The following is a 13,249-nucleotide window of genomic DNA, read 5'->3' on the forward strand; positions in this document are numbered from 1 at the left end:
CCCAGCCACTCGCGCACTCCCCCCGCCCCCCCCCCGGTGGGATGGGGGAGAGAATTGGAAGAGTAGAAGTGAGAAAAACTCATGGATTGAGATTAAAACAGTTTAATAATAGAAATAGAATAATAATAACAACAATAATAATAATAATGTAATAATAATAATAATAATAATACACAAAGCAAGTGATGCACAGTGCAATTGCTCACCACATACCGACTGCTGCCCAGCCAGTCCCCGAGCAGCGGCCCCCCCAGCCAACTCCCCCTAGTTTATATACTGAGCATGATGTCCCATGGTATGGAATGTCCCTTTGGCCAGTTTGGGTCAGCTGTCCTGGCTGTGCCCCCTCCCAGCTTCTTGTGCACCTGCAGCCACTCTGACCCCAGTGACAGGCACTGCGGCCACTCAGACTCCGGCAACACGCCCTGCGGCCACTCCAACCCCAGCAACAATCATGATATGTTTTAGACAACTTTTTATGGGACTGTATATGGAAATCTTTTCTGAAATAGCATGAAGGCTGCTTTTTTGCTATGACACTAGTAAAATGTGAGAAACTGAAAACACTCTAAAACCCAGAACGGTTCATATCATTCTCCAGATGAAATTTTTTAGCCTTTTTAGCATGTTCTAGAACAAAAATGTACCTTCCGTCAGCTCTAATTATCATTAATTTTGCAAGAAATCCATTTTAGGATGAATGTGTATAAGCACATTATACTGTCCCTCAGTCAGATATATAATGAATAGGAAGGGGAAAAAGGAGGAATTGTTTCTTTGTTAGTTGTGTTTAAATAACAACAAGAGAACTTGAAAGTCCTGTGGGCTCCCTAAAACTTGAGTAGTAATACAGCTAGTAGCAGGAACTCATCAACCCCCTTACAAAAAGTCCCCTTCCCCTGCCATTTTTCTGGGAAGCACATCCTTGGCTCCCCCCACAGCCCTGCCTAAGAGGCAGAGACCTTCCCCTCTTGAATCACAGGCTATCTGAGATCTTTTCTCTTTAGAGCCACTTATTTTATTTTCTGCTGCATCCAAACTGCCTTTCATTTCCAGGAAGTCTTCGCAGATATCTTGAGTCTGTCAGATTATCACAGAGCTCATCATTATTAGTTCCTCATCAGATGATACCTTCCCCTATACAATAGATATCGGTCCTTAATCGTCTGAGTGTGTATTTTGCCATCAGCACAGCGGTACACTTTTTATGAATGGCATTGTAAAAACAAGTCATTTCTTAGTTGGGATGTGACAGACTGTTTGAATCCTGAAAAAATTCTAGCAGTGATAAACTGTTAGATCTAGATATTGTCCCTCCCACTACCCACTTCATTGCTCATAGTAACGACTTCCAAACTATTTGAATCAGTGGAACAACCATAGGATATGCCCCATGTCAAAACTGCAGGCTCGACACATCGAACAACAGTTGCCTTCAGAGATGCCCCAGTAAACCCGTGCTCAATGGAGATCTCTAAACACCAATAAACATCAATTAAACACCGTGCAGTTGCTTTGAACAGTAAAGTGAGTTAGAGTTTCTCTCTAGTGTTTGTTAAATTTTATGTCAGCTCAAAAGCCTTTCTACAGGTTTTTTAGTGATCTGTGCTCTCTGCAAAGGAAAATTTTGAAAAATTCTGTATTTATGCTATTAATAATGAAATTAAGTACTACATACAAATGAGAGTAGTAACTGTAATTCCTGTAATAATAAGGCTATAGATCTTTAATAAGTATAAACACAAACATTTTTAGTCTATTCTTGTTGTTTGTTTAAAATAAAGATTTTAAACAAGGAAGTAGCTATTTAGGGCAAAATACTTTGGGAGAACTTTTGGAAGGGATGACAAATGTAGGAAGATATTAAGGGTGTGACAAATTATGAGTCATACTTATGTTTTTATTACCTAATAATATGGTCTTACAAAGTTCCTTCAAATTTACAAAATGCTCTCTGAAGTTACAGGGTTTACAGAGGCCCTGTCACAAGGAAGAGATATTTTGAGCGGGTGAAATGGAGAGAGAGAGATGATAAGGCAAAACAGAACTATTATCAGTAAGTATGAGAGCAATTAGCCATCTATCAGTATGTAAACAGACTATCCCTGTGTATCAAATAACCATGCCACAAACCGTTATTTGCTTTTGTGCTCAAAGTAGAAGTGGGTAATGACTCTGAACAGCATTTCAGGCACCCACTGCATGCGCAGAGGTAATACTAAAAAAAGGGGAGGCAATGGCAGTGGGCAGTCAATAGGGTACAGTGTGGGCAATGCAAAGAATGGAGATGGAGAATTAAGAAGGGATTGATTGGGCTCTGACAGCAAGGACTTGAATGACTGGAATTTGATATGGGGGAGGAGGACTTTGGTGAAGAGATTTAAAACAAAAACTCCAACCTGTGAGAAGGATTTGCCCTGTGAGAATTGTCTTGTGTGATGCAGAAGTAGTGATTTGAATGTCAGGGGGACCAAAGAGGAGGAGGCTGCGGTGGGTGGCAAAGCAGGTGATGGTTCAGAGTTTTTGATGTGAGGTTTGGTCAGAAATAGAGAGATTTTAGATATGGTCTGGAGACAGATATGGCAGAACTGTAACGCAGCTTGGATGTGTGATTGGAGAGGAAGTCAAAGATGATCCTCAAATTATATGTCTCAATGTCAGTGAAAATGGTGGCACAGATAATGTGGAAGAGGTCAAAAATGTTTAAGCAAAGATGAGGGGCTTGATTTTTGTTGGAGACAGGCTAGGATACAGAACTGTGTGGATGGAGATAAGACAGGATGGCACCTAGCAGAGATAAATTTCTGAGCTATTGCCACTGAAGTGGGCGTTATTACACAGGTGGCTGAGGGAAAAAGATCATGCTAAAAAGAGACATAAGGAAAGAACTAATGAATGATAATGCTATAAAAGCAGAGAAGGCAACAAGCATGGCTGAGAAGTGGCAGGAGACAACATGAGCAGAAGACATCCAGCGGTAGAAAAGAAGAAAGAAAAGTACAAAACCGGAGTTGCATTGTGAGGAATTAGCCAAGATTTTAGCTCTTGGTTTAGCTTATTGGAGCTGTTTACTCTGTACCAGAGTAAAAACTCCATCTGTGGAAATCCCTGGGACGAGGAAGATCTAGCATCCTTTCCGAATCAACAGAACTTTCCTGATTCAGAAGATAACAACAGTGTTTTACATAAGTGGATACATTTCACTGTTGCCTTCACTGTTACCTCAAGTAAGGCTTCCTGACAGCATTTTCTCCAAAAATCAATGTGTTCCCATAAAAAGTTTCATGAAAGTTTTTTTTAAAGGAAAGAAAAAACCCAGCCAGTGTTAGAAGTAGAAGAAACCTCCTTGGAAATGGACACACATGCTAAATGCAAAAGCTGGGGTGCTTCTAAAACCTCACATGTTCTAAAAATACATTGAGCTACAAGGCACAAAATCTGGAATCCACAGATTTTTCATCCTCAGTTCACATATTCAGAAAGGAAACGCTATTTCACTGTCTGTTAGATGCAACTGAGAAGTACCGCATTTTTAATGCCACTGCCTGCCACCCAAGGCATTAAGAGAGTAAGCGGAGAAGAATAGCATATCCAACTGAAATTGCAGGAAGGACCTCAGGCAAAATGTAATGAGATGATCAGTGAATGCAAATGAACCCTCTCACTTGAGAAGGTGATAGAACGACTTCTTTGAATAGTACAAAAATTTCATATAGGTTTTTAGGCCAATAGATAAGAGAACATTGTTAATTTTAAAAGACAAATTACTTGAATAATTACCCTCCTCTTTAAACATTTTCTTAATTACTCTCAGGCATATCTTCAGTTTTAAAACAGAAAGTGAAGTGTAAGACTGACAAGGTAGAACATTTAAAAACTTTGCAGGTATCCAAATCAGAGTTGCTGATAATTGGACTTAATCTGCAGGACTGGTATCTAGGAAAACTCCCATTAACTTCCCAGATAGAAAAATAAAGGCTGAAGAATCAGGCCTTACATATTAATTATTCAAAGCTTACAGTTCTGTACTGAAGAATCAACTAGTTGAGAGTGTGCATGTATGTATAAATATACAGATAGATAGACAGACAGATAGATAGAATTCAAATGCCTTTTTTTACTGTCCTAACTATAGCCATTTCTGTCACTGATTACTGGTAGGTTTGCTTTTTATCATACATCACCGATACCAGTTGTTAGCTGTCTTTGACAGTGGGTTGAAATGCACCAACATGGCATATATACTGGGGATGGGTGGCATTGAGCAGAATAGCTTTGCCATGCAATGATACGCTTGAGCTTTGACAGAATACTAGCCCGGTGTCAATCATCCTGTCTTTGCCAATCAAATGCACATCCTTCTGGAGGCGCCTGCAGTTGACACTGGCACCCCAAACATAGTGAAAGGTTAATGCAATGACATTTCAAAGATGACACATTGTCAAGGGCCCAGCAAAAATAGCAGAACTAGACTGTGTTTAGGAAAAACTAGTGTGTTTTACAGGGGATACACGATGACGACATTCCCGGAGGGGATGGGTTTGGTGCAAACACCCTTGAAAGACCTTGTTCAAGAAAATCAGGAGTCAGGAATGGATAACAGCATAATAAGATCTGGCCAGGACCCTGAGGTTCTTTCTTTTCCCATCTGTAAAAAACAAACGTCCTTCTGCCAGAGCTCTGGCTAACCTTTGCCAGAGAAAAGAGCAGGAGCTAGAATGACAAAGCCTTTGGAGTCTGTAAAGCCCTCTATTTAATTACAGGGATTTGCAGGGCAGCTTACGATTCTATAATAACTTATGAATGTATAATAACTTATTTTTCTTCTTAGGTAAAGATGTGTGGCACCCCCACCCGTCTTCAAAAGGGATAATTGACGATTAAAATAATTCAGGTAAGGGCAAAGCTGCATATTTAGGAAGTCATATTCCAGTATGTGTCCCTGGCACAAATAGATGCTACATACATATTTTAAAATTCCACTTCAATTGCTCCCTCCCTATCTCCATAAACTTTCCATTTGTTTCCATTCTCCCTCCAGCTTGCTTGTTTTTCACCTGTCTTATGTAGAAGGCCCCCTCTCCTGGCACCTTCTTCTAATCTCACCTCAGTGAAATATAATGCAAACATTCATATTTGACTCATTACTGTGAAGAGCAAGTGTGTTGGAAATGAGGTCAAATTATTTTCTTTGTCCCTGGCCATCAACAAAAGACCAGTTGGAGCAGGGACTCTTTTTTATTATGATACTTCCCATTGACTACAATTAAGCTCTGCTGACTTACGCCAGTTACAGATCAAGCTTGGTATGTCCTATTTATTTATTTGTTATTTATATGTTTATATGTTTATTTATTTATTTGTTGGAACTTGAATGCTATTTGAAGACATAGTAAAGTGCATAAACAATCACTAGGCCTAATGGTAGAAAAGGAAGCTATTTCAGAATAATTTGGGGGGTGAATTAGAAAACAAAATGTTCAATGATAATGGCAAATAAATCTAAAAAAGAGAGCAAGGTCAGAAGTGCTGCAAGGCCATCGTCTCTTCCCTTGAGACAATGACAAGTACTCGATGACTACTGTATCTGGGCCTGAGCTTCTTTTCATTGACGTCGGTAGTAAAACTTTCATTGACCTCAATAAGAGTAAGACTAGGCTCTATGTAAGCTCTTAATGGTGTCTCCTGCAAAGCTAAGTGCCACAGACTGGCCTTGCATTATGCACTGATCATCAGCTACTTCTTTATTCTATAAATGTACTCTTAAAAATGAAAATATTAACCATTCTAATGAGTGGGTTTGCTTTAAGAACTAGAGATAAGCCCAAGCCAGATGTTCAGATACAAAAATTGCCCTCAAAATCTTAGAGCAAGAAATCAGAGGGTAATATCTTGTCCTGACACCTTTCAACATGCTTCATTGTCAAAGGAAAGAAAAAGTCATCCCTGGGACAGAATCCCTTCCTCTGGTCTTGGATAATTCTCGTTCTAGGAGGTGCTTTGCCCTTTGGGGGTGCCTATCTCGCTTGCTTGACTATGGAGGCAACCTGAGCAATGCACAGGCTCGACATCAAATGTTTAGGCACTAACATTTAGGTGAACTGAATGTTATCCTGAAGTTCCACTACTATGAACTTTCATCTCCCATATTGACCACCTTCCACATCTTAATCACTGTCCTATAATATCATTTTTGCTTTCTCATAAACAACCTCTCTCTCTTCCCACACTCTTGCATTCTCCCTCTGTGGAACAATTTCAGCAAGAGAGATCTCCATCATTTACCAACCAATCATCTGTTGATTTAATTACTTCAATAGACATGAAAACCTGGGAGTTATGTCCACGCATATAATACCACCCATCTATAGCTGGGTGATGTGTATTCTTACCAGAGGGTTATTTTAGAGTGGTGGCTGGTTTTGAGATGTGTGGGGATAGTGTCCCTTGACAACTGTAGATGGCATAAGCATGCTCAGAGTTCTACTGGTAAGACAAGTGAGGAAACTCTTATTTCCCAATCTTGCTCCAGGGCCTGTGAGACTGCAAGGCTTTGGCAGTTAGTGGTCTTGTGCACAACCATTTCTTTGACAGAAATATTCGTGTTGTAGGGGACAAGGAACTGTAGAGGTAGGTTGCAGTTGAGTAGCACTTTCAACGATAATATTAGCACATAAATCTAAAAAGGTAGATGTCTATCCCCAGAAAAAGCAGGGTGTTTCAGCTAAAATCAACCCAGCTGTCAGATCCAAGCATGAACAATCTAGTGGTATTCTTGGACCTATTTAGCTTGAAGAATTTGGAAACTATGATCTAGTCTAAAGCATAAATTGATTGCTCTCTTCTCATGCTTGCTTATAGATTGAGAGATCTACACAATTAAATTATCGTTCCACAGGAGAAGACTTTCAGAAGACTATTCATAATCTCTATAGTCAATTAGATAAAGTTTTACATAGTTTCAGATTGAAGGCTGTACACTAGCAGTAAATGTCTTCTCTCTGAATCACCGAACGTTTCTGTAACTCAGCTTGAGATAACTGAGGTGTTAAACCATTTCTTCTTTTATGTTGGTCTTTGTCTACTCTGAATAGATGTGAGAGTTTAGTAAAGAAGAGGTTGTCTAGCTTTGTGCTTGTTGTGCACAAAAAGATCTACAACTTACCATTTATTTCTTGGAGGGAAATTTTTCTGGCTGCTGGACGGTTCTTCAAGGCAAGCACAGGACATGTGTCCTGAACTTCATGGGCTTAGCTTGCTGAACATACAGGTCACAGATGCTCTTGCTTTATCATTCCATTGTCATGAGAAAAGTGGCAGAGTTAAAGGTCTAAGTAATTTGCTCTGTTCAAAGTGTTCCCACTTAGTTCTTCCTGTTTGTGTCTTATTAAGATTAGACAAGCGATGCATTTAAATTTGGAAGCAAGAATTCAGGGGACACATCTTCAGACATCACAAACTGCCTCTGGAAGAGCAAAAAGCCCTCGTAGGACTATTCAACCAAATAGCGATGTTTGTGAAAGATGAAATCAGCAAATAAGACAAGGTGTAAAAAGAAGTTTATTGCTGCTCTACTCAGTAACAGAAAGAGCAAAGGTTATCATGTAATGATAGCTTTATGTTCCTTTTAACAGGGCTCTTGCAGCCGGTTACAGTCTTCTGCATCTGTTCTCGGATGTGCTTACAAAGTCTACATGTCTTCTGGACCTGCATTGCAAGCACCAGAATCATCTCTATATGAAGGAGTCATGAATGTTTGTGTCATGTGGAATTGTTTTTCCTGGGGCTGCTTATTCAGTACAGATATATTTTTAATTATTAACTGTAAAAACTGCTCTTGAAAGAATGTGTACCTTATGTGTCAGGACTTGGAACTGTGTAAGCTTCTCTTTAAGGGTTGTGAAGCAGTTGTACGCTGCCTGAGAAGACTCTTTGGAGTTTACCGGGCCCTGAAATACTTGGAAGAATAACTTGGCAATGGCTGAAAAACTGGGTACTTATGCATGTTCAGTCTTCCACATGGTAGTCTATAGACAGACCCTTTAGTGTGCCTTGTTTATGCAGTGTTTTGGTCTGCAGCATATAAGGAATCTTTTCAGCTTAGCAATGAATTTTAGCTTTGAGCCCCACTGCAAGGAAGAGAATGCAACTGCTTTTATTAATACAAATTGTGCAGTTGGACAAATGTAATGGCATAAAAATAGCATGCTGCTAACTTGCTTTTGAAAAGAAACTTGAAAGAGTCTGTATACAGTGTGAATATTACATTGTACACGCTTTTCCTTTGAAGAGAGGAAAAAATATTGTTATGCTTAGTATTTTCATCTGTCTATTAACCATTCCAAATATAGTCCTTGTTAAATATATGGGGTTGCAGGCTTTTTACACAAGGAGTTTCTTTTAAAATTGCTCAGGCACATAAAAGGTTGCCTTATTCTGCAGACTAGAAGTCAGCTAACTCAGGACATGCCTTTGCATTAGTATTAATGAATATTATTTTTCCACAGCCTGCATAACAATTATTTTCTGTGTATACAAAGAAAATATATGCATATTAAAGACACTAACTTAGAGGGATGTAGCATGCAAAATGCATTACAAGGTCAAATCCAGCCCAAACTTCATTTTTCCTTTTCATTAATATTTTTAGAAGGAGTCTTCAAACTTGTAGGTGGTGGCTCAATGGGATTTGATATGAAGATGTGACACCTCATCTTAAATTCCTTAACCACATTTCTTAAGTTGACAGGAATGTCAGGAAGTGTGCCTGATAAGGCTTGCTGTCCTCTCCGAGCTGACTAATCATACATGAAGTCTTGGCAAGAGATAACCAGGTTACAGTAGAGCCAAAATGACATCACATCAACTCAATTTCATATCCTGTAGACACCAGTGCCTATCACCACTCCAGGTTGCTAACATCCTTGACACACAAATGGTATTTTCAGTCTTCGATGTCCCCCTTTTACCCTGTGTCTGTCACTCTGGGATAAATCAGGAACAAATTTGTCACTAAATGTAAAGAACCATTAACTCACGGGCACTTTGTCATCTGAAGCATAATTTGCTGTGCACGGCTCGCCAATCCCTGAACTCCAGCTATTTGCATAACAGTTTGCTGTACAAATTTATGACGGAGGATAGTGCTGAACTTGTTAAAATTCCATGTGAATCTCAGCACAGAAAATGGACTGGTGCTTTAAATCTTGGAGAGTTGTTCACATCAATAATGAATTTCAAATAATTTATTCACTTCAAGTGTAAGTGGTTGGCATACAGTCCTTACAGCTGGTTTGTTGAGATAATTGATTTCCATATAGTTTAAAGATGGGGAAAAGAAACATATGACAACTACAGCGGGTTTCGAGGCAACTGTGAATGCCATATCAGTTTAATTATAGCTCCATCTTTAGCTGACATGGGTTCTGTCCTATTGGAATTAAAATATCCCAGCAACTTGAAATGTAACAGTGATGAATTTTTTATGTTCTTCTACCTACCTTGTACGCTAGCTTAGGGCACTGTTACAAGTACACTTCTAGCTTTTTTCAGTGGATAGTTAACATGACATGCAAGACTGGTCTGCATGACACAGATAACTCAGGGGAATAGCAACAAAGTAAATGAGATGCATTAGTATCTGGATGTGAACTGGGGGATGTAAGTTCTCAGAACTTCTTGTTTAATTTATAGAATTGGTTTTTTTCCCCTGTGCATAAGATTTCAAAATGGTAATCATATTCAGGAAATGAGATGTTCCCACTTCAGGTACTAATATCAATATGTAAAAGATAATCATTAACCAGATGTACTACTCAGCAGTGCCTATTATATGTAAACAAGCTAACTGAGGTGATAAAAGAAGCTTTTACTTAAAATTTACTTATATTGACCACGGAGACACTGGGAAAACTGGGAGGGTGGTTGTTTTGGGGGTTTATTTTATTGACCACTGCACACACAAAGCAAGGGCTTAGTGAAACAAACAGTGTAAAAAAATTTGCATTGCAGCCGACACCACAGTGTATGAAACGCCCCCATTGTTTGAGGTCCAAGCTTGCTGCTCCTGCATGTGACCATTTAAAAGGAGACAGGCTGCATCTCCACATTTTCACATATAGGACATACAGAATGAGCAGAGAACCAGGACTACTAGAAACCCCAAACTTCACCCCATTTTTTTCTTTCCACTAAAAATTGCATCACAAAAATTGTAAATAGAAGACCTTTATTTCATTCTTATTCCATTCTTACTCCATTTCTAAGTTTCATAGTGTAGAAAAAGAAGTAACAGATGGGCTGTCTAGCAAACTTTCATGCAGTCAGGGACCTGATTCCCTACTGTGTTGTTTCTGCTTCACTTGATGTAACTTCCCTGATTCCAATCAGGGTCCTACACTTAAGTTCCAGTATTAAAATAAAATAATTCTTGTGGAATGAGGCCACAGTTTTGTTTCACGTTAAAAGAAACTCTGAGTACACCTCAAATATCCTTCCAGCACCTGAATAAACTGGAATAAATGAGAATGGACCCTTCTCTGAAATAAATTATAAACTGTAATGATGAAATAAGGGCTTCAGTGGTCTAGCTTGACATAGATGACACAACATTCTTTGCCATTAATTCCTTTTACAAATTTTTCTTTTGACATTACTCAAGTGCAGAAGGTTCCCCAGCACTGTGACTCCTTGCTTCCAAGATTTCTTAGGGAGTAACTGTTGATGATCTGCCAACTTGGGGTAAAAATACTTGGTAAAAAATATTCAGTAGACTCCACAATGGTCAACATTTCACAAGAGAGAGGCAGAGGAAGGATAGGGTAGAGGCTTGATCTTAGCAGTGGGTATAGCTGGTTGGAGCTGATGGTACCAGTAACAAGACCATAAAAAAAAGAGGATCTTAAATTCCTAAGAGCTATTTTAGCCATAATAGGTCATAATCATGCTTTGTGCAAGTTTACTTTGGAGAAAACAGTGAGTTAAACATTACTTACAAGGCACCAAAGCCTAAGGCTTCTGGTATTGACTTCTAGCTCCAATTCCAGAATGCAAGCTTTCACTTAAAATGAAGCACAACAGTAAGGTGCTAGAAAGGATTAGTTGCAGGTCCCTGACAGTCACTACACAAATATTTTGGGATGCCTAATCCCATCACGACTTTGCTCCCCGTTTGTGGCTCAAATATGTAGCTTTGATTCTGAGTTTGTCTGTGTGCATTATGAACACAGATTCATAATCTGGGGTTGGAGCTCGGACAGAATCTTGTATCAAGAAGTCCCTGTGTGGAGTCACACCAAAATTGTCTTAGCTGTCTTAATTTAAAGACAGCACCAAGAGGTACTGGAATGATTACCAAGAGCTCTGGAGAATTAAAAAGCCTTATTTTCATACAGATACATTAACACTAGAAAGAGTTGAGATGAGTGAAGAACCTAAAATGGGGGCTTTATGCAGAAGGTACACTCTCTAGCATCTGTTTCTAAAATACAAAGGAAAATTTACATTGCACAAGAAATGACAGTGGTTGATTTTTGTTTGCAAGTAGCTCCTGAAATATATCAAGGAGTAGAAGTCATCTGGAAACTGTAATAGAGAAGTCACCATGCAAAGCACCAGCTGGACTTCTTACGTGAGAACAAAGTCGCAAAAATACTCTTTCACTGTTAAATATAGGCTCAGTTGACATACCTGAGATGGCTTGTTACGGGCAAACAGGAATTCTGCAAATGGAGATAAAGTAGCCAAGTGTGAAATCTGCTATAAATAAAGGAAGTGGTCTGCAAAAGCACTGTGCCATGGGATTTACGGGATTTAACCTTCTGTAGCTCTGAATCCAGTCAGGTGAGTAGGGCAAGCTAATAAATAGATGCCAACAATTTTTTTGTGTGTCACACTTTTATTATACATTCCAGGTTGCATCATTGCCTCCCAAACTGGTGAGTTAACTTGAACACTAAATAGATACCTGTGGAGTGATACTTTTCTGTTTACTCTTTGACAGTAATTTGTAACACCCTGCTTCCTCCTCCCAGCCTGCACGGGGAGAGCTGGAGGATAGTGTCTCTCAGTCTCCAGTGACAGATGCTTACAAAATTATCTTTGACTTCAGAGGGGGTGTGATCTGTCCAAGCATGTAGTATCTTTAGTAGCTTTTGGGACCAATGTTTGTTAGGTCTCATAGCGTCTGTTTTTACTTTTCATCCTCAGCCACCGAACAGCCATACTCACTTTTGTAGGAAAAGACTAAAAATCCCAGAGCTATATAATATGCTTTCAAACATCTTAAAGCAACGTTTCCTGTGTGCTGTTTTTGTGTAAATGTTGTTCCTATATCTAAGAAGAAATAGACTATTAACTGCGTATTTTAAAGTCTGTATAGAATACAAGGAATTGCACATCAATTTTCCACTACATCTAAGATATGACAAAAAGTGAGTCATCGACAGGATTTTGCCCCACGTGGAGTTAGTGGAAAAACTTTCCTTGACTGGTGTGATTCAGACTCCAGTCTTCCAGCTCTTATTTGTGGTGGCAAAAAGTATTTCTGGACATCCCAGACCTGCAACTACATGGCAGAACATGCCTTTCCAGCTCTTGGAATGTACTATATACTGCGGCAAGTTGTTAATCATGCAACAGGGTTAATCTATTGGGAAGTCATTGGATAACTATATAGCTAATTATGAAAACTGTATTAAGTAAACAACTTGGGCACATTTGTTGCTTTCCCTGCTGAAGGCTACCCTAGTGCTGTATGCCTTGAGAAGAGCTGCAATAACAGCAGAGCTGCTGGCACCAAGAGTGGCAAAGTTTGTAGGGCTAGGTTGAAAGGCATGGATGTTGACAAGAGAATGACGTTTTGGGCACTGGAACCTCACCCTGCATTGCCCTCAGTTTTGGCTGAGGCTTTTTTTTACCTCAGTGTTCAACCTGAGCGCTTGGTTCAGACCAATTGTCCTAGCCAGGTGACATCTTGCTGCCTACTGTCTTTCATCTAAGTGTTTCTGTACACAGATGGATGTCGTCTAGTGGCCAAAAATCTTACTATTTCCTTTCAGTTTCTGGCCAAAAAGTGGTGTTTAACTTTTCTAACTTGCTGAGAAGGCATGTTTGAATCAGCGTGTTAACGCAAAGGATGTTGAGACAAATTCACACGAATGAAAATTTATTAGCAGGCTCCATAGCTGATGGCACATATCAACAATGACGGGGGGGGGGGGGGGGGGGGGGGCGGGGAAGGGGAAAACCC

Source organism: Pygoscelis adeliae, unplaced genomic scaffold (assembly GCF_000699105.1).
Source record: "Pygoscelis adeliae isolate BGI_AS28 unplaced genomic scaffold, ASM69910v1 Scaffold96, whole genome shotgun sequence".
Classification (NCBI taxonomy): domain Eukaryota; kingdom Metazoa; phylum Chordata; class Aves; order Sphenisciformes; family Spheniscidae; genus Pygoscelis; species Pygoscelis adeliae.